Source organism: Schistocerca serialis, chromosome 2 (assembly GCF_023864345.2).
Source record: "Schistocerca serialis cubense isolate TAMUIC-IGC-003099 chromosome 2, iqSchSeri2.2, whole genome shotgun sequence".
Taxonomy (NCBI): domain Eukaryota; kingdom Metazoa; phylum Arthropoda; class Insecta; order Orthoptera; family Acrididae; genus Schistocerca; species Schistocerca serialis.
Window position 1 is genome coordinate 898,133,876 of NC_064639.1, and position 22,633 is coordinate 898,156,508.

A 22,633-nucleotide genomic window follows, 5' to 3' on the forward strand; every position below is an offset into this window, starting at 1 on the left:
TTGACAATAATGGAACAATAAGAAAATTCATAATAAACCCGTGGCTTTGACAGAAAAATTCTAAGTTAGTTTGTTGGCGTACATCTACACGTTTTCCAAAAATTGCATCATGTAATTTAATTTTATGTAAAGCAAGTATAGGGCAATCGTTCGGTTTGTTGCATTTATTAAAAGCTGTTTCACTAATTACCGAAACAGGACTGCCGGAGTCAAGTACTGCCATAAATTTAGTGTCATTTGTTGTGATGTGAATTACAGGATATGCAGTATTGTTCTGTTTCATGTCATATCCTGGAGTAAAATGCCCCTAATGTCTTCCATTTTCACATAATTGGTATTACACGCGCAAACGAAGTTGACACTTTGCGCGATGGCTGATGGGAGCGACCATACAGGCATTTCCCATTTACAGTCGCTCCCATCAGCCACCGCGCCGAGTGTCAACTTTGTTTGCGCGATTAATAGTCATGGCAGCTACGTCATCAGCCTCGTAAATATGTTTTATAGCTGCCTGCAGTGCAAGTCACTGTCTATTGTCTCTTTGTTGTCGCTCGTCGTTACTGGGATTCGGAGGTCTAATTTCTACAATTTCAACTTCTCGAGAGGGCCCTGCCATATTTGAATCACGCCAGTTCTCGTTAAATTCAGGTTTGTTGTCATGACAATTGCGTCTGTTGTCTTGTCGGTAATTTCTGTAGTTTCTTTCTTGTCGATTAGGTAGTGGAGAATTTCTCCCAGAATCGTAATTACAGGGTGGACTGTTGCGTCTCAGGTCATTTTGTCTCCCTTGATAATAATTATTCTGGTTCCTATATTGTCTATTTCTACGGTTGTCTCTGTCATAGTCGTTACCACGGAAATGTGATTTGTCTAACTAATATTGTTATTCTGCCAGTGGTTGTCATACGGGTGGTGTCTGTTTTTGTCACGATTTGCGCTAGAACGGTAGACTTGTCCTGTACGGTTATTATTTCTGTCGTCACGAAATTGTGACAATTGTTGTTTTCATATCATGCGATTGTCCGTGTCGATTTCCAGTTTTTACAAAAGTCCCTGAAAAGCTTCGATATCATCTTTACAACGTCCAGCCAAAATAATATGTCTTAAGTGTTCAGGCAATTTAACTAAGCAAATGCTAATAAGTTCCGAGGGGCTGTACGCGTTTGACAAATACTGATTCTTGTGTAACATATCTTCAAAATGTTTTCAGGGGTGGAAAATTCAGACTGTTCGAAATGCTTCATCATTATGATACTGTGTTTTATTCGATCTTGTGTAGCCTGAGACCAATATGCAGAGAGGAAGGCGTGATAAAAATATCCTTCACTCTGACAGTCGCGTTGTTACAGCTGGTTTATTTTCTAAATAGCCACTCATAAATTCTAATGTATGCTCTAATGACCAGTTAGGAGGGAAACAATGAGAAAACAAAAATTACGCGAAGCGAAATGTAGTGTGAGGAGGGCTATGCGAGAGGCGTTCAATGAATTCGAAAGTAAAGTTCTATGTACTGACTTGGCAGAAAATCCTAAGAAATTTTGGTCTTATGTCAAAGCGGTAGGTGGATCAAAACAAAATGTTCAGACGCCCTGTGACCAAAATGTTACTGAAACAGAGGATGACAGACTAAAGGCCGAAATACTAAATGTCTTTTTCCAAACCTTTTTCACAGAGGAAGACTGCACTGTAGTTCCTTCTCTAGATTGTCGCACAGATGACAAAATGGTAGATATCGAAATAGACGACAGAGGGATAGAGAAACAATTAAAATCACTCAAAAGAGGAAAGGCCGCTGGACCTGATGGGATACCAGTTCGATTTTACACAGAGTACGCGAAGGAACTTGCCCCCCTTCTTGCAGCGGTGTACCGTAGGTCTCTAGAAGAGCGTAGCGTTCCAAAGGATTGGAAAAGGGCACAGATCATCCCCGTTTTCAAGAAGGGACGTGGAACAGATGTGCATAACTATAGACCTATATCTCTAACGTCGATCAGTTGTAGAATTTTGGAACACGTATTATGTTCGAGTATAATGACTTTTCTGGAGACTAGAAATCTACTCTGTAGGAATCAGCACGGGTTTCGAAAAAGACGGTCGTGTGAAACCCAGCTCGCGCTATTCGTCCACGAGACTCAGAGGGCCATAGACACGGGTTCACAGGTAGATGCCGTGTTTCTTGACTTCCGCAAAGCGTTCGATACAGTTCCCCACAGTCGTTTAATGAACAAAGTAAGAGCATATGGACTATCAGACCAATTTTGTGATTGGATTGAAGAGTTCCTAGATAACAGAACGCAGCATGTCATTCTCAATGAAGAGAAGTCTTCCGAAGTAAGAGTGATTTCAGGTGTGCCGCAGGGGAGTGTCATAGGACCGTTGCTATTCACAATATACATAAGTGACCTTGTGGATGACATCGGAAGTTCACTGAGGCTTTTTTCAGATGAAGCTGTGGTGTATCGAGAGGTTGTAACAATGGAAAATTGTACTGAAATGCAGGAGGATCTGCAGCGAATTGACGCATGGTGCAGGGAATGGCAATTGAATCTCAATGTAGACAAGTGTAATGTGCTGCGAGTACATAGATAGTTCCCTTATCATTTAGCTACAAAATAGCAGGTCAGCAACTGGAAGCAGTTAATTCCATAAATTATATGGGGGTACGCATTAGGAGTGATTTAAAATGGAATGATCATATAAAGATGATCGTCGGTAAAGCAGATGCCAGACTGAGATTCATTGGAAGAATCCCAAGGAAATGCAATCCGAAAACAAAGGAAGTAGGTTACAGTACGCTTGTTCGCCCACTGCTTGAATACTGCTCAGCAGTGTGGGATCCGTACCAGACAGGGTTGATAGAAGAGATAGAGAAGATCCAACAGAGAGCAGCGCGCTTCGTTACAGGATCATTTAGTAATCGCGAAAGCGTTACGGAGATGACAGATAAACTCCAGTGGAAGACTCTGCAGGAGAGACGCTCAGTAATTCGGTACGGGCTTTTGTTGAAGTTTCGAGAACATACGTTAACAGAGTAGTCAAGCAATATATTGCTCCCTCCTACGTATATCTCGCGAAGAGACCATGAGGATAAAATCAGAGAGATTAGAGCCCACACAGAAGCATACCGACAATCCTTCTTCCCACGAACAATACGAGACTGGAATAGAAGGGAGAACCGATAGAGGTATTCAGGGTACCCTCCGCCACACACCGTCAGGTGGCTTGCGGAATATGGATGTAGATGTAGATGTAGAAAATTGATGAAGCCAAACTTATTTATGTATGTCATTATTAGAATCCATGAATGTTTTAAATCCACGCATTGTGATGAAGAGCTTATTGTGTCGACGAGTCGCAAATCAGTCGTTGTTACGTCGTGTTGGCGGTTCCATCTCAATGCTCCATGCATCCTGCCGACTCCTTTCAAGGTCTCCAGAATACCATGTATTATTACCGTGTGACTTTTCCATATTTCCAAATCCCCCTTCCCATGTCGGAGCGCGAGTATCCTCTGAAATATGTAATTCTTGGTTGGCCGCTGTGGCCGAGCGGTTCTAGGCGCTTCAGTCCGGGACCGAGCTGCTGCTACGGTCGCAGGTTCGAATCCTGACTCGGACATGGATGTGTGTGATGTCCTTAGGTTAGTTAGGTTTAAGTAGTTCTAAGTCTAGGGGACTGATGACCTCACATGTTAAGTCCCATAGTGTTTAGAGCCATTTGAACCATTTTTTTTGTAATTCTTGTATCACCTGTGCCAACTGATATTGTACTTCCCGTATTTCTCTTTTGTGTTGTGTATTAATTTGTTTCTGACTCTGTTTAAATTTCCTAATTTCCTCGTACTCCTCTGTATCAGTAAACGTTACCGGTCTTGTATCATTCAAATCATCATCTACCTTCGTAGATAAATTTGTTAACTAATCTGAAAGTTCGGCTACTTTTTCCGATAATGTGCTGATTTTCTCCGTGTGTTTTTCTGAGCCAAGTTTTACAGTGTCCACTGTGTCCTTTAAGTTTTCCTGATTTTTTACAAGTCGCACAACCGTATCGGTAGATGCAACAGAGTCAATTTTAGCCTGTGTCGTAATTTTCGTGTACAAAGGTCTGCAGTTCTTTTAACGCTGCTTCATGGTCCTGTAATGTGTCTTCATGTCGCGAAAATACAGGCTGAAAATGTTCACAAATTTGTGTTTTTACGTCTTCAGAAATGTTTTGATATTTCGATTCGATTTTGTGTCAATTGTGTTTGACTTTTGAAGTTGTTGCTGTGTGTGTTTCTTATATTGTCCGTTGTGTCTAACTTTTGAAGCTGTTGGTGTGTTTGATCTAATTTTTGAATTAATTTCAATAACAATGAATTTGTGATTGAAATATGTCCCTTTGTGTTTTTCGTCACTGCGTTTCCACCGGAAATATTAGTATTTTGAAAAGCAGAGAGTGTGTCTTGACTTAACTAAGAAAAGTGTATTGATTCAAAGCCTCAATCTACGGTATTTGCAAGATTTTGTTCTGTTATTTCGCATTCCTGAGGAAAACTGTTACCGACCAATCGATCGTCAACAGTTCCCTATTCACTGATTGTTTCAGTTTCTACCCCGTTGTTTACTGTCGGCTCCATGTCCCTATGCACTATTACAAAATTATTGTCTTGAACATTTGTCAATTCGTTACTAGGTCGTGCTGACAAGCTCGCTTAATTTGCTTTTCAGCCTAGTGTTTCGCTTTTCACTCGCCATGGTTATCACACTATTTTACACAGTAACACACAAAAAACAATTTGAAAGGCAAAAATAAGAAGGAACACTAAAATAGCACTGAAAATCATAAATGTGTAAGTAGTTGCAAAATGGACTGCTAGATACTTAATGCAGACTCGCATACATGCCACAACTACTTTGCTCATGACAATACAATACAAAAATAAGAAACTACGACTACTAAGGAAACTCCATACATACAATTAAATGCTAGCAGTAAACAATAACTAATTTCTAATCATGCACTAATTATTCAAACTACAAGGAAATCAGAAGATTACAGTTTAGTATCCTTGGATAAGGGTCGACAGGTGAAACTACCTCTGTAATTATTTTTATTAAACACTGACCTACAGAATTTTCGCCGCGCGGGATAGCCGTGCGGTCTTAGGCGCCTTACCGCGGTTCATGGGGCTCCCCTCGTCGGCGTTCGAGTCCTCCCTCGGTCATGGATGTGTGTGTTGCCCTTAGCGTAAGTTACTTTAAGTTAGATTACGTAGTGTGTAAGCTTAGGGACCGATGACCTCAGCAGGTTTGTCCCATAAGACCTTGCCACAAATTTCCAAAATTTCCCCTGACAAAGACAATCCAAACTTAACCTATTCATTAATTACCCACAATGTACAAGCCCAACGCAATCTGACTGCTATACGTTGACAACATGACTTCCAATAATTAACACAAAAGAATTGATCTGAATTGCAAGAAATCCTAATAATAACACAAATGCAAAAAATATGAAATTAAAGAAAAATGAAACTACCTCCAAATCTGTTAACTGCCTGAACTCATTTCAATCACGAATCCCAACAGTGCAAACCCCATTATTTTTCATAAGTTACTTACCTCACAGAAAATCTTCATAATACGAACTACAATTACAGCAAATAGCAACTACAGCCAGCTAAATAAAAAGATTCGAAATACTATAGACTCTAACTGCTAGGAGGCACATGGTTAGCGAAAGAAAGATTTTGTTGAAGAGCAAACAGTGTATTTAGAAAATTTTATCTTATTCATGTGACATCCAGTTCCAAAAATTATAGAGCTGTCAATAATTCCACTGCCCAAATATCATCAACCAGACATCCATCAACATACATTTCCTTGCGTATTTTCTTACAAACGCATCATTTCATCTTCCTTTACACTGCATGTCCTACCAACACAGAGTCTCCACTAACAATATCATGTCCACTCGCTAACTGTTACTCTGTCCAACCACAGAATCTCTTACCGAGGGCGCAGAGCCCTGTCAGCGATATTAACACAGTTCATAGCGCTGCCAACATACAAACAGGCTACTTACAACGTATACACCGACGGAGCCATACGTATCCAAGTAAAGTCGACTGGGCATGCGAAATGTATACTTCGTTTTGCAGCAATGCATGCTGCAATTCTCCGATGGGGGCGATCGTATAGGTGACGAATGTGGTCTTGCGGAATGGCCTGCCATGCAATTTTCACCTGGTGCCTCAAGTGGGCCAGATTTCCTGCCAGTCTTGCAGGCCGCGCAAAATGACATTTCGTCCAATGCAGAATATGCTCAATAGAGACAGATATGGAGATCGTGCTGGCCAGTAGCACACTGGATGGCATGAGATATGTGAGGACGTGCATTGTTATGTTGAAAAAGCACATCACCTTGTTGGTGCACGAACGGTAGCAGGACGGATTGAATCATCATTTGTATGTACCAGACAGTGTCCAATGTTCGAGAATGAAATTTTCACTCTGCAGCGGAGTGTGCGCTGATATGAAACTTCCTGGCAGATTAAAACTGTGTGCCGGACCGAGACTCGAACTCGGAACCTTTGCCTTTCGCAGGCAAGTGCTCTACCAACTGAGCTACCCAAGCACACCATGAAGTTTCATATCAGCGCACACTCCGCTGCAGAGTGAAAAGTTCATTCTGGAAACATCCCCCAGGCTGTAACTAAGCCATGTCTCCGCAATATCCTTTCTTCCAGCAGAGCTAGTTCTGCAAGGTTCGCACGGGAGCTTCTGTGAAACTTGGAAGGTAATAGACGAGATACTGGCAGAATTAAAGCTGTGAGGACGGGAGGCGAGGTTTGTGTGGGTAGCTCAGACGGTAGAGCACTTGGCCGCGAAAGGCAAAGGTCCCGAGTTCGAGTCTCGGTCCGGCACACAGTTTTAATCTGGCAGGAAGTCTAAGTGTTCAGTGTTTCCTCTACGACCACCAGAGAAGGCCATCCTAAGATATGACTTCTTACACCATGATGCTGGGTGTTGGCCCTGCCGCACACAGTGCAGGCATTGGCGCTCGCCTGTACGACGCTACATACACGTACGACCATCATTGGCACTGAGGTAGAAGCCACTCTTATCACTGAAGGCGGCATGCCTCCATTGGTCCTTCCGTAAGCGCCTATCGCGACACCAGTGGAGGCGGGGTGCATGATGTCGTAGCGTGAGCGGAAGACGGTCGCGAATGATCCTCTCCGAGCAACAGCGTCCGTAATTTATTGTGAAGTCGTTGCGTGATCCGACGGCCTTAGCGTGCATCAGCTTCACGCCACTGGCTGGAGCCAGGTTGACACGCATGTGCGCCTTCTGCTGGCCACTGTCGAAGACATCGATGCACTGCGGAGACCTCTGGCCCCACGTGTAGTGCGTTTCTGCGGTATGACCACCCAGCCTCCCGCAGACCCACAATACTAGCCCATTACACGAAGGTCAAAAAGGTCGATTAGGGGGCTAAATCACGCAATTGCAAATTTTTGGACGGTGTTAGGAATGAGTGTCCTGAACGGCATACTAAAAATCCTGACTCGTAGGGTATGAGCGTTGGGGTGCATTGGATTTAAAGGTGAATTTTTGCGTGTTTGTCGAATAGCTCGAAAACCGCGGTGTCCCGCGAAAATGGTTCAAATGGCTCTGAGCACTGTGGGATTTAACATCTGAGGTCATCAGTCCCCTAGAACTTAGAACTACGTAAACCTAACTAACCTAAGGACATCACACACATCCATGCCCGAGGCATAATTCGAACCTGCGCCTAGAACCGCTCGCGAAAATGTTTCCCAGTAAAAAATTAATCTGCATTATAGTTCCTACAAAGAAAAGATCATATTCATTTTTTCTCCAGGACTAATAGTTTCGGCGATCAGGGGATGGAAAAATGTCAGGTTATTAAAAATATTGTGGTTCTTGAAACTTTCCCGGCGTTAAGATTATTCCATGAAGTACCGGGATTGCAGCCGGATAACGTCGACTTCTTGACGCAGTATTTCGGCTGACAACCATTCAGCCATCTGCAGGTGAGAGTTTTGCACTCGAAATTGCTAGTTAACATCGCTACCCTTATACCAAAAAATTGGGGCGAAGGCGCATGCGCAAAGACAGCGGTTGCATGAGCGACGTCTGTCAAGTTCCGCGCCCCCTTCTAATATTGCTCCATCTCAGCGGCGCAGGCGCATGCGTAATGTGATACTACATGCGCGCTCTCTGTCGGAATGCGCACTCGCGGCACAAAAAATACAGATGTCAAAATTAATAATATTAAACACCACTAGACATGTCACTGGTCATAAAATGTTTTCTTTCTGAAGAAATTAAAGAAATCACCGTCTCGCACGTCTTATCTACGATTAGTAAGAGCTTGCGCTAAACGCATTTCCGACGGTTCCTTAACAACTGAATTCCACAAGGATCTCGTCGAGGCCAAGGTCTCCGTGGTAGAGTAATCCGTGAAATATCCTGTGGAGATACACTGCTCGGCAATGTTTGGCTTGGTTGCGAGAAGTGAATGTTGCGATCATTCAACGCATCTTTCACCCACTGCGCGTTGTCTGACCTAACGTAGGCTTTGCCACGCAGGCGAGGTACTCTGTAGATTCCAGCCTTCCGCAATCACAGATCGTCCTTTGCCGAACCGAGTAGAACACAAATCTTTTCGGGTGGCGGAAGATTACTTTCACACGATGTTTCCGTAAGATTCTGCCTGATTTCGACCAAATATTGCCGACGTATGGTAGCAACGCCCTGGACTTGAACTGCTCCTTCACCTCGTGATCTTGTGGGTGATCACGTTTCTTTTTCTTCTTCCTTAAAGCCGCGCTGCTCTGATGTGAAGTGTATCCATTATCTTCGAACATTTATTGTTGATGTTCCAGCTCCTTTGCAAGGCTTTCTCCATCAGACGCGACATGTGCCCGGTGCGCCATCGTTCGAAGGACGACCATAGTTTGTGGGAAGCTAAACGCCTGCAACTACAGCTGTGTATATGTGGGCTTGTGACAAACGGAATTCCCTAATGATCCATCCACTTTTCGACATCCAGAAATGGCAGACAACCACCCTTCTCCACTTCCAACGTGAATTTGATATTTCCATCGATGGAATTCAGTTGCTGCAAGAAGCGTGACAGTTTGTCTTCACCATGTATCTATGAAACTTTACTTGCGATATAAACTTGTTTTGTAAATCGGATAGGAAAACAACAACACATCCTAGGGGATATAAATTTGTTTTGCAAGTCAGATAGTAAAACAACAACACATCCTAGGGGGTATAAATTTGTTTTGCAAATCGGATAGGAAAACAACAACACATCCTAGCGTGTATTGGTAAAATAGCTAATCATGAGCAACACAGACGAAAGCTTAAAAATCTATCGGCAACAAACTATCTCTCACTAACGTGTACACACTCTGTTCTAAAGTATGAAAGGTAATGATCATTATAAAATACTAGTTAATATGGAAATGGCAGATGAATTAGATATGAGGTGGTTTAATACTATACTACTGAAAGACAGTAATACTGAAATTATTACCAATCTGTTATTTTAACTAACATGAATACTCTTTGTTTTCTTGGGAAGCATATAAGTCTTTAGATCATGCAAAACATAACTGAAGCATGGGAATCTTGACTCTATTACGGTTTTAAAATGTTGTTCCCATTTATATTTACAAGATCACAGATGTGTCTAGAATGATTACTGAACACTTTCACTGTGAGATTTACGTAATGACTGGCTCAGCATAAGGCAGGGGACCCAAAAACTGTTCTGTCCACTACCTGGGCTTAGGACTAAAACTTCTAGCAAAACACAGTAATATTACACACACAAACACAAACATATGAATAAAAGTGCTGTTATAAACCTGTAGGGCAAATGAGAATTATGTAGGCCTTTGATTATAAACACTAACTACAAGCAATAGCAATTCACAGTCCTATTATGTTACTTTTAGTATTGAGGAAAGCTTTTAATAAGAATTTAAAACAGTCGTCCAATTCGACCTGTATCAGATACAAGTTCTTTTCTAGAAGTTGAACTATGCGGTTTACTGACCATGTGGAACGTTTCACACAAAGCATCAACGAAACTATTGAGAAAATTATTGCTCCACGAAAGTTAATAAAGATTTTGAAAGTTGATAATTCTGTAGTTCATTACAATCGGACACTCGGAATATTTCAGCAGTAGTAACAGGAACCTATCCATGTAAATAAAAGAGGATAAATTAGTGTTCTCGGCACAAAAATGAAACTAGCGTTACTAGTCCATACTAAAATGCACAATATTAAACTTCAATTGTACTGAAGGTTTTGGCCGTGATGAACATGTTCGGCTAAAGTCTAACGTCGTAATATATGATCATGGCTCTTGATGTAAAATGTTATGTAAATTATCTTTGTGGCGTCGGAGTTTCACGATCCAGAGCAAACCAATAAATGCCATGATCTAATAGCCAATTTACAACCATATACGAGGCATAATTAATTAACTGTTGCTGTAATTGTTGTCTTCAGGACTTAGGATGTTAGTAGTTTCGATGCTGGCTACCGAGTATGCCTGCCACGAAGACTTTCCCCGCCACTTCGCGCCAGACCACCTTATGTCCTTCCCTCCAGGTTATACATTTCATGAAATCCTATATTCCCTACGAATGGACCAGTTTTAAATACGATACACAACACATTTGTATTATGAAAGAACTTAGTTTTCAAAAATGAATTCACAAATCAATTCTATTAACACTACCGTACAGAAATAAGAACAATTATTTCCTGATGTGTCAATCCAAAGAACCTTATAACATATATATTACAGTATTTCTAGGAAATATCGTAGTTACATAAAGGAGGAACAATCGATATAAGAGTAACACATGCCAACTAGTATGAATTCCCTAACAGTCGATGGTATGAAACCCAAGTCGCACTTTTCTCAAATGATATACTGCAAGCATTAGATTAAATCAATCAGGCAGATGCAATATTTCTCGATTTCCGAGAAGCATTTGACTCAGTACCACAGCTACACTTTTTACCAAATGTTCAGTTGTATGGCGTATCAAGCGAAATTTTTGATTGCATTGAGAATTTTTTGGCAGGAAGCACTCAGCATGGCATCTTCGATGGACAGTCGTCGGCAAATGCATGAACTGTCAAGAACCAGCTTTGCATTTTCACTGTAGGAATGCACTACAACTTCTTCCGTACCGGTCATGTAGGGATGGTGGGGACAAGATCAGATTAAGTCCAGCGCGCCACGGTGGCATTTGAACAACCACACTATCCGCGTTCCGTACGTGAATTGACGCAATAACCATAATAACTGGTACAATGGGACGTACCATCTGTCATGTACTTCACAGTGGTTTATAGAGTACAGATGTAGATGCAAATGTAGACGTAGAAGGACGTCCTAAAACAGCGCCTACAACCAAAACCTCTGAGAAATGCAGATTATGGTGGCTGGCGAAAGACCATTAATGTTGTATGAAATTCCTGACGCCCTAAAAATGTATCAAGAAACAGTGTGTTGCGTATAACACGAAGAATTAATCATGGGAAAGCGTTGTACGAGGTGACTGCAGAATAATAACCAAAAGTGAATGAATGAACAAATTCAGTTAGCAGTGACTAGACGATTTTGAAAATAATGCAACGGATTTTGGCTCCCATGTGTTAACGTAGTCGAGAAAAAGTGTCCAGCACGTCACGAAGCAGAAACGAAACACCAGTCAAAGTAGTGGGTGGAATCACCGCTCTTCAGCAGTAGTCGATGGTGTAGTGTTGAGAATGCGTGGTTTTTTATTCGAGCGTGCGTGGTATTTTTTTTTATATAGGCAATGAGGCGTTCGACTAAAGTAGAAGCAGTCGGATTTTTGAATTGACAAGAGCTAGAAAAATGGTGCTTCGTAGGAGAGCAATACGAAATAGATAAATGTAGACGCTGAGCAAAAGATGGGAAATGTAATGAGCATGTTCGTACCAAGGTGATTTTCGCACCTGGCGCAGAAATTCTAAAGCTGCCCCCAGCCATAAAACTGGCTGAAGGAAGATTACGGAAACCGATTGTCCGGGGAGATACGATACAACAACTACATGGATTAGACTTTTAGTACCGTGATTAGCAGAGAAACATCTACATCTATATCTACATCTACATGGAAACTCTGCAAATCACATTTAAGTGCCTGGCAAAGGGTTCCTCGAACCACCTTCACAATTCTCTATTATTCCAATCTCGTATACCGCGCGGAAAGAACGAACACCTATATCTTTCCGAACGAGCTCTGATTTCCTTTATTTTATCGTGGTGATCGTTCCTCCCGATGTAGGTCGGTGTCAACAAAATATTTTCGGATTCTGAGGAGACAGTTGGTGAATGGAATTTCGTGAGAAGATTCCGTCGCAACGAAAAACGCATTTGTTTTAAGTATGTCCAGCCTAAATCCTGTATCATTTCTGTAACACTCTCTCCCATATTTCGGGATAATACAAAACGTGGTGCTCTTCTTTGAACTTTTTCGATGTACTCCGTCAGTCCTATCTGGTAAGGATCCCACACCGCGCAGCAGTATTCTAAAACAGGGGTAGTGTAGGCAGTCTCCTTGGGAAATCTGTCACATTCTCTAAGTGTCCTGCCAATAAAACGCAGTCTTCGGTTAGCCTTCCCCACAACATTTTCTATGTGTTCCTTTCAATTTAAGTTGTTCGTAATTGTAATACCTAGGAATTTAATTGAATTTACTGCTTTTAGATTAGACTGATTTATCGTGAAACCGAAGTTTAACGAATTCGTTTTAGCACTCATGTGGATGACATCACACTTTTCGTTATTTAGGGTCAACTGCCAATTTTCGCACCATTCAGATATCTTTTCTAAATCGTTCTGCAATTTCTTTTGATCTTCTGGTGACTTTTTTACAGCGTCATCTGCAAACAACTTAAGACGGCTGCTCAGATTGTCTCCCAAATCGTTTATATCGGTAAGGAACAGCAAAGGGCCTATAACACTACCTTGGGGAACGCCAGAAATCACTTCTGGTTTACTCGATGACTTCCCGCAGTTACTACGAACTTTGACCTCTCTGACAGGAAATTACAAATCCAGTCGCAGAACTGAGTCGATATTTGATTAGCACGCAATTTCACTACAAGACGCTTGTGTGGTACAGTGTCAAAAGCCTTCCGGAAATCCAGAAATACGGAATCGATCTGAAATCCCTTGTCAATAGCACTCAACACTTCATGTGAATAAAGAGCTAGTTGTGTTTCACATAAGTCTTTCGATGCTTTAGCTTGTGTCAGAGCTCCATTCGAGCAAAGACAACAAAACACCTCACACATACAGGGGATGCATGAAAATATGGGAACGCCAAAAACACAACACATTACATAATAAGGAGTAGGAAACCATTTAATTCAAAACAGCTTCCAGTCGGTCCTGTATGGGTTTCCTCTGATACCATACTTCCTGCACAATAGTGGCAAGTTCAGGTAACGATGATGGAGGTGGATAGCGATCACCCACCTTTCTCTCTACAGCATACCATAAAAGCTCAATAATACTGACATCTGGCGACTGGCCGGCCGGGGTGGCCAAGCGGTTCTAGGCGCTACAGTCTGGAACCGCGCGACCGCTGCGGTCGCAGGTTCGAATCCTGCCTCGGGCATGGATGTGTGTGATGTCCGTAGGTTAGTTAGGTTTAAGTGGTTCTAAGTTCTAGGGGACTGATGACCTCAGATGTTAAGTCCCATAGTGCTCAGAGCCATTTGAACCATCTGGCGACTGTGGTGGCCAGGACAGAATTCATCCACGTGTTCACAACACCAGTCCCGAACGATGCGAACTGCGTGAGTAGGGGCCGTGTCGTCTTTGAACACTGCGTCAACATTTGGGAGCAAACACTGTACAATGGGATGGACTTGATCAGCGAAAATTGTCACATAATCCTTGGCAGTAATGCTACCATTTCAAAATACTCATGGGGTCCACGGAATACCACGGTATGGCTGCCCAAATCATCGCCGAACGCCCGCCAGGTCTCGCTCTTGAGGCTAAACTCGACCAGAAGTTGGAAACAGTGCGGAGTAACACTCATCTGTCCAAATGACATTCTGCAATTGCTCCAGCATCCATGTTTTAAGGCTTCAGCACCAGGTCTTCCTTTTTTGGCCATTTGCAACACTATGAGTGGTTTTGGATTTCCAGCTCACATTGCACTTCCATGGTTATGGAGCGCCCATTGAGGTGATTTGGTGCTGATAGCGTTAAGAAGGTAAATGCGAGGAAACCAGGGGTAGCAGAAGAAACAATTCAGTTTATCGATGAAAGGAGGAATACAAAAATGTTCCTGGAGACTCAAGAATACAGAAATACAAGTTGCGAGGAATGAAATAAATAAGAAGAGCAGGGACGCTAAGGCGAAATGGATGCATGAAAAATGTGAAGAAATCGAAGAAGAAATGACTGTCAGAAGGACAGACTCAGCATACAGAAAGTCAAAACAACCTTTGGGAATTCCACTTTTAACTGCTGAGGAGAGAGCGGATACGTGGAAAGAAAACATTGAAAGGCTCTATGAAGGGTAAGATTTGTCTGATGTGATAGAAGGAGAAACAGGAGTCGATTTTAAAGAGATAGGGAATCCAGTATTAGAATCAGAATTTAAAAGAGCTTTGGAGGACTTTAGATCAATTGAGGCGGGAGGAATAGATAACATTCTATCAGAATTTCTAAAACCGTTGGAGGCAGTAGCAAGAAAACGGCTATTCACGTTGGTGTGTGGAATGTATGAGTCTGGCAACATACCATCTGACTTTCCGGAAAAATATCATCCACACAATTCCGAAGACTGCAAGAGCTGACAAGTGCGATAATTATCGCAGAATCAGCTTAACAGCTTAGTTGCTGCTCCAAGTTGCTTACAAGAATAATATACAGAAGAATGGAAAAGAAAATTGAGTATGTGCTAGATGACGATCAGTTCGGGTTTAGGAAATGTAAAGATACGAGAGAGGCAATACTGACAGTTCGAGGTGAAATATCAATGATACGATTATACGATTCGCTGATGATATTGCTATCCTGAGTGAAAGTGAAGAAGAATTACATGATCTGCTAAATGGAATGAATAATCTAATGAGTACAGAATATGGATTGACAGTAAACCGAAGAGAGACGAAAGTAACGAGCATCAGCAGAAATGAGAACAGCGAGAAACTTAACATCAGGATTGATCGTCACGAAGTACGTGAAGTTAAGGAATTCTGTTACCTAGGGAGTAAAATAACTAAGGAGGACATCAAAAGTAGACTGGCAATGGCAAAAAGGTCTTTCGTGGCCGAGAGAAAGCTGTTAGTATCAAGCACAGGTCTTAATTTGAGGAAGAAATTTCTGGGAATGTACGTCTGGAGTACAGAATTGTATGATAGTGAAATATGGACTGCTGGAAAAGCGGAACAGAAGAGACTCGAAGCATTTGAGAAGTGGTCCTACAGACGAATGTTGAAAATTAGGTGGACTGACAAGGTAAGGCATGAGGAGGTTCTGCGAAGAATCGGAGAAGAAAAGAATAAGTGGAAAATACGGATAAGGAGAAGAGACAGGATGGTAGGACATCTGTTAAGATTCAATAAAAGTCTGTTCAGTTGTAGTAGTCTCCTTATGGTGCTACTTGGGCGAAATAACTGACAACAGGGTGCGGATGGAAAGAGCCCTTTTCGTAGATAGAAAATAGACAGGAGAACTGAGTCCTAGTAATTAGTACTGTTCGAGAAGAGATTATGATAGGAAATTATTAAAGTAGTAGTAATGTGGTTAAGAGAGGTTGAAGTTATTAATCATGGATGAATAATTATAGTTTTCATACCCCATGTTTCAACTACATTTACGTGGAAAGAGCCAGTCCGACACTGACTGTAACAACTGTGTCGAATGTTGGTGCATGCTGGATCTTTTAGCTTAGAAACATGTGTCCAATGAAAGATGATGGTATCTACGTATTTTTCTACTTCTGATTTGGTCGATGTAGACGATTCTCAAGTTTAAATTAAAAGCGTAAATTGGTCAACCCTTATTTACATCTAATCAGGGACGAAAGCTAGACACTGTCCACATGATGAGAGTTCTTAATTTTCTGGTGGTTGTTTGCATGTAGGCTCAAACCCCTCGCCCCCCCCCCCCCCAACTAACAATAAGTCCAGTTACCTAAATTAGTGTTACAAACGATAGATGATATCCTTAAAATATAGCACGAGACTAGGGAAGCAGATGACAGGCAGTTGACCTCGGAGTAAGAATGCTCGATCGACTTCACCTGCTACAAGGTGTCTTTTACGAGTAGCAGAAGAGATTCTGCTTACTGATCACCAGAAAAACGCTAAAACAGTAACTAATATAATCTACGCAAGTCTTCCGTACTATCTGTATGAAAAAAGTTACACATGTAGAGGGTATGTATAGTAAAAGAAAAAGTATTTTCCATCATCACAGTGCACTTGGATGCAAAGGTGCTTTGACAATGGGAAATCTGAAGGCTACATACACTACGTGATCAAAAGTATCCGGACACACACAGAAACATAAGTTTTTCATGTTAGGTGCATTGTGCTGCCACCTACTGCCAGTTACTCCATATCAGCGACCACAGTAGTCATTAGACATCGTGAGAGAGCAGAATGGCACGCTCCGTGGAACTCACTGACTTCGAACGTGGTCAGGTGATTGGGTGTCACTTGTGTCATACGACTGTACGAGAGATTTCCACATTCCTTAATATCCCTAGGTCCACTGTTTCTGATGTGATAGTGAAGTGGAAACGTGAAGGGACACGTACAGCACAAAAGCGTACAGGCCGACCTCGTCTGTTGACTGACAGACACCGCCGACATATGAAGAGGGTCGTACTGTGTAATAGGCAGACATATATCCAGACCATCCAACAGGAATTCCAAACTGCATCAGGAACCACGGAAAGTACTATGACAGTTAGGTGGGAGGTGAGAAAACTTGGATTTCATGTTCGAGCGGCTGCTAATAAGCCACACATCAGGCCGATAAAAGCCAAACAACACCTCGCTAGGAGTAAGGAGCGTAAACATTGGCCGATAGAACAGTGGAAAAACGTTGTGTGGAGTGACGAATAGCGGTACACAATGTGGCGATCCGATGGCAGGGTGTGGGTATGGCGAATGCCGGGTGAATGTCATCCGCCTGCGTGTGTAGTGCCAATAGCTAAATTCGGTGTTATGGTGTGGTCGTATTTTTCATGGAAGGGGCTTACATCCCTTGTTATTTTGCGTGGCACTATCACAGCACAGGCCTTCATTGATGTTTTAAGCACCTTCTTGCTTCGCACTGTTGAAGAGCAATTCGGGGATGGCGTCTGCATCTTTCAACAACGATCAAGCACCTGTACATAGAGCAGGGCCTGTGGCGGAGTGGTTACACGACAATAACATCCCTGTAATGGACTGGCCTGCACAGTCTTGACCTGAATCCTATAGAACACCTTTGGGATGTTTTGGAACGCCGACTTCGTGCCAGGCCTCACCGACCGACATCGATACCTCTCCTCAGTAATGCACTCCGTGAAGAATGGGCTGACATTCCCCAAGAAACCTTCCAGCACCTGATTGGCCGTATGCCTGCAGGAGTGAAAGCTGCCATCAAAGCTATGGATGGGCCAACACTATACTGAATTCCAGCATTACCGATGTAGGGCGCCACGTCATTTTCAGCCAGGTGTACGGATACTTTTGATCACATAGTGTATTATTGGAACATCTAGGCTACTCAGCACATGAGGCACTTTCTAAATTCCAGCTGCTCCTAAGTGTAAGGAAGTTTCTGGCTGGAAAATCGTTTGTGCCGTGAGGTGCAATAAAGTTTTTATTTTTCCTCAGCGAACTGAGTTTACGTTTATTTAAAATACAGAATTACTTAACTATTTAAATAATAAGTTTATATCCTTCTACATCAAGTGTAAGGAAGTTTCTGGCTGGAAAATCGTTTGGGCCGTGAGGTGCAATAAAGTTTTTTTTTTCCTCAGCGAACTGAGTTTACGTTTATTTAAAATACAGAATTACTTAACTATTTAAATAATAAGTTTATATCCTTCTACATCAATAGTTAATCCAAGATATTTCTAGATTTTAGATAAATTTCGCCTCTCTAATTACTTCTTGTTTGACTGCTCGCAGTAACAACTTAATTTTCAGAATGAGATTTTCACTCTGCAGCGGAGTGTGCGCTGATATGAAACTTCCTGGCAGATTAAAACTGTGTGCCCGACCGAGACTCGAACTCGGGACCTTTGCCTTTCGCGGGCAAGTGCTCTACCAACAGAGCTACCGAAGCACGACTCACGCCCGGTACTCACAGCTTTACTTCTGCCAGTACCTCGTCTCCTACCTTCCAAACTTTACAGAAGCTCTCCTGCGAACCTTGCAGGACTAGCACTCCTGAAAGAAAGGATATTGCGGAGACATGGCTTAGCCATAGCCTGGGGGATGTTTCCAGAATGAGATTTTCACTCTGCAGCGGAGTGTGCGCTGATATGAAACTTCCTGGCAGATTAAAACTGTGTGCCCGACCGAGACTCGAACTCGGGAACTTTGCCTTTCGCGGGCAAGTGCTCTACCAACTGAGCTACCGAAGCACGACTCACGCCCGGTACTCACAGCTTTACTTCTGCCAGTACCTCGTCTCCTACCTTCCAAACTTTACAGAAGCTCTCCTGCGAACCTTGCAGGACTAGCACTCCTGAAAGAAAGGATATTGCGGAGACATGGCTTAGCCATAGCCTGGGGGATGTTTCCAGAATGAGATTTTCACTCTGCAGCGGAGTGTGCGCTGATATGAAACTTCCTGGCAGATTAAAACTGTGTGCCCGACCGAGACTCGAACTCGGGACCTTTGCCTTTCGCGGGCAAGTGCTCTACCACTTGCCCGCGAAAGGCAAAGGTCCCGAGTTCGAGTCTCGGTCGGGCACACAGTTTTAATCTGCCAGGAAGTTTCAACTTAATTTTCTTTACTTTGTCTTTTGTTTCGAAAGGGAACACAATTTTTATGATGACTATTTTTTTCAGGTAACCTCCAACCTGCATTGGTTTATGATAGAAGTATGGCAATAAACTTTAATTTTCGACGTTTTGGTAAGTTATAGAAATCCTTCTTTTTTGTATTATTACTTATATTCTCCACTTCAAGGTTCTCCCTCTATTTGCGGCTACCTATTGAGCATGTTTCGATTGTTATTTTGGACTGAGTGTGTACTTAGTATTCTCGAAAGGTATGTGGCAGTCATAGAATACGAGTGATGTGCAAGGAATAATTAAATGTAGCTGAAATAAAGAACAGGGCTAACACTTTACATCCAGTGCTATGTCTGGTGAAAGGCAGATATGAAGCCACTTTACTAACAGCCTCATGGCTATGGAAAGCAAACGTTTGCTTTAGTTTTTCTGAGAAAAACTTAGAGTATTTCTAAAGTAAATAATAATTTTCAGATATATCTGCATTGCATAAAATGAAATCAATATGCACAATCGTCAAACCAACGGATATTGCAATTTCTCATTGCAACTATTTGTTTTTTATATTGTTCCATAACAGTTGAACAGCGCTTTCACTTTATGAACCAGATATGGTGTGTGTGGCTTCCATATGATTTCCTCGTTGCGGCATTTGAAGCGGGCACATAACAAACATGCAGCTCGCTTTAGTAAGCAGCAGGCGACATATTCGACAGCAGTTTATGTTTGTTTACTAGCAGGACTGGTGCACTTGGAGGCATCTGCCGGGTTTACGTATGGAGACGAAAAGGTTCAAATGGTTCTGAGCACTATGGGACTTAACATCTGAGGTCATCAGTGCCCTAGAACTTAGAACTAAAACCTAACTAACCTAAAGACATCACACATCCATGCCCGAGGCAGGATTCGAACCTGCGACAGTAGCGGTCGCGCATTTCCAGACTGAAGCGCCTAGAACCGCTCGGCCACACCGACCGCGTCGTGACAAATACGTGGAAATATCACCAACATTTCGAAAGATATTTCGCGAGAAAATACAAAGCGCTTACCGCTTGGATACGCAGTGGAAAGACCGTAACAGAACTCGCACTACGATTTGCGGCTTAACACGGCAGTTTCACTACATTTAAAGCTCTAGATTCCCCTCTGTTCCGATTTTCTGACTGTCCATGAACCCACTGCCATACAGTGCTGTGCTTCAAACGTACAGTCATGCTCAAAAGTATCCGAACGACTTGAACAGCATTTCGCCTGATTCGCATGCAACCGGCATATCGCAGCTGTCTAGCAGGTTCTCTAGTCGCTCCTTGGTACAGTCGTTTGACTATTGAAAATGGTTCCAACAAGTCACCACTAGAAAACACTGTTCAGTATCGCAGTAACTCATGATGTAAAGTAATACCACAATGCTACAAATATCAGGGAACACCTTATCACAGATAAGACTATCCTTAAGGCTTGTAAGCTCACATTTATTACAATAAATGACATACCTGAAATGTTACCACTCTCAATATTACGTCAGATAGGTCATGCACGTAGTACGTTCGCCGTATTCATGATTTCCTCTGCAAAGTAACATACAGTACTTATTATTTAACACAAAATGATATTAAAAATTTAAGTTATCCACGAGCAGCTAGTTGAGAATATGTATGAACTTCAAATGACACGACGAACCGTATCGTTCTGCATATGGATTCAAACCCAGGTCATGCAGACTAAGCAAAGACTTCGTGACTGACGCAAACTAACAGTCATTCCTGATTAGGCATACAGAGAGCGATATACCTCGATTTTAGACAGCATCAGTTAGCAAATATCAACTTTAAATTACATAAAACAAACATTTTTAACGGACGCGAATTCCTCTACGAGAGATGTTAAATATTTCTTCTTCACAAGTAACTTACTTGAAACGCCGTGAGGAAAGCTTTGTGTTGGACAGGGATTCGAACCCAGAACCTAATCGGATTGATATCGAAACACAACCAACTGTGACATATCGGATTTCCTTGCCAGTAGCTAGATGTTTTAACTGAAATGACGAGAAGAAACATTAATTTTTTCCTTCCCAGGACTCCAACCCGGCACCTATCGCTGTTATATTCTAGAGAAAACGAACGTTAAATATGGGTTTGTTGCACCAGCAGCGACATGTGAGCATGTTTGAACTAGAAATAATATGACGAAGAGTCAGTGCTCACTGGGAATAGAGCCCCACACATAACGTTGTTGGCCGGCCGAAGTGGCCGTGCGGTTAAAGGCGCTGCAGTCTGGAACCGCAAGACCGCTACGGTCGCCGGTTCGAATCCTGCCTCGGGCATGGATGTTTGTGATGTCCTTAGGTTAGTTAGGTTTAACTAGTTCTAAGTTCTAGGGGACTAATGACATCAGCAGTTGAGTCCCATAGTGCTCAGAGCTATTTGAACCATTTGAACCATATCGTTGTTGACTACACACAAAGAGACGTCAGCTACCGAATTTTTCTCCACCAGCAGCTCGGAATAACATCTTGAACTTACAGTGATCTCGCAAATAGATCTGTGTCCCACTGGGAGTAAAAAATGTCAGATATCATTAGTGTTGACAACGAATGCAAAAACATTAAAAATCAAAATTATTATCCACCAGTAGATGGGTGTTCTCATGCTAGAGCTTGATAATACATAATGAAATCTTTAGTGCCGGGCCAGGATTCGAACCCATTCACACGTAATATGTGGAGATGTTGAGGAATCTGCAGTTGTGAACAAACAACAAATTGTAGCCGAGCTGTATTGCCACGAAGGGATCAAATTCCGCGTTAAGGGCGGTCTGAGTTGCATTCTCAGTTCAGAACCAATTTTATCGACATACTGAAGCTCAGATAAAAGATGGAATAAGTGTCCTGTGACTCTACATAACGTTCGTTTCGTCACTAGAAATAAATAACTGGTATAGGAAAGGTTACTGGTGATAGAGTTTCTACATGTCGCCACTCCAGACTTTATTGTGGTTCAACCTAACGTCTACTTGGCAGAGAAGGAATATCATCTTTAATGTGAATTTCAGACCACTCTGCCGTTATATCTTCTTCACTTGGTGTAGTCAGAAAAGAATGGAATCTTTCTCTCCCGATCTAAAATCATTAACATAAGTGGGAATCGAACCCAGACCATAGGTATAAGAACCTACCCTCAGTCCAACAGACCACCAAACCCTCTTTCCTGTGACTCATTTTTCTATTGTAACGCCGTTGCACCACACTAGATGAGAATTCTGACACACAGGCTCCCTGTAGTAAATTGCAGCATGTTGTAATCACCGAAATAAAATCACGTAACTGCCACCTACACAGAACTGCCAACAGTGTAGGATGCTGAAATTTAAATAGGATGTGTTCCTTTCCACTTGAGCTATTCTATTGCGCTATCTGTTTGTAAAAAACGTCGTGCAGCGCAAAAGAAAAACTGTATCTGTTTCTCTCATTGTCAGAAGTCTAGACCCGGCCATTTGCATTATCTCGCAGCGCTGTGGTATGCTGAACTTTTGGAGGAATTGTTGTTCAGCTCTGGAGCTGTTGGAGT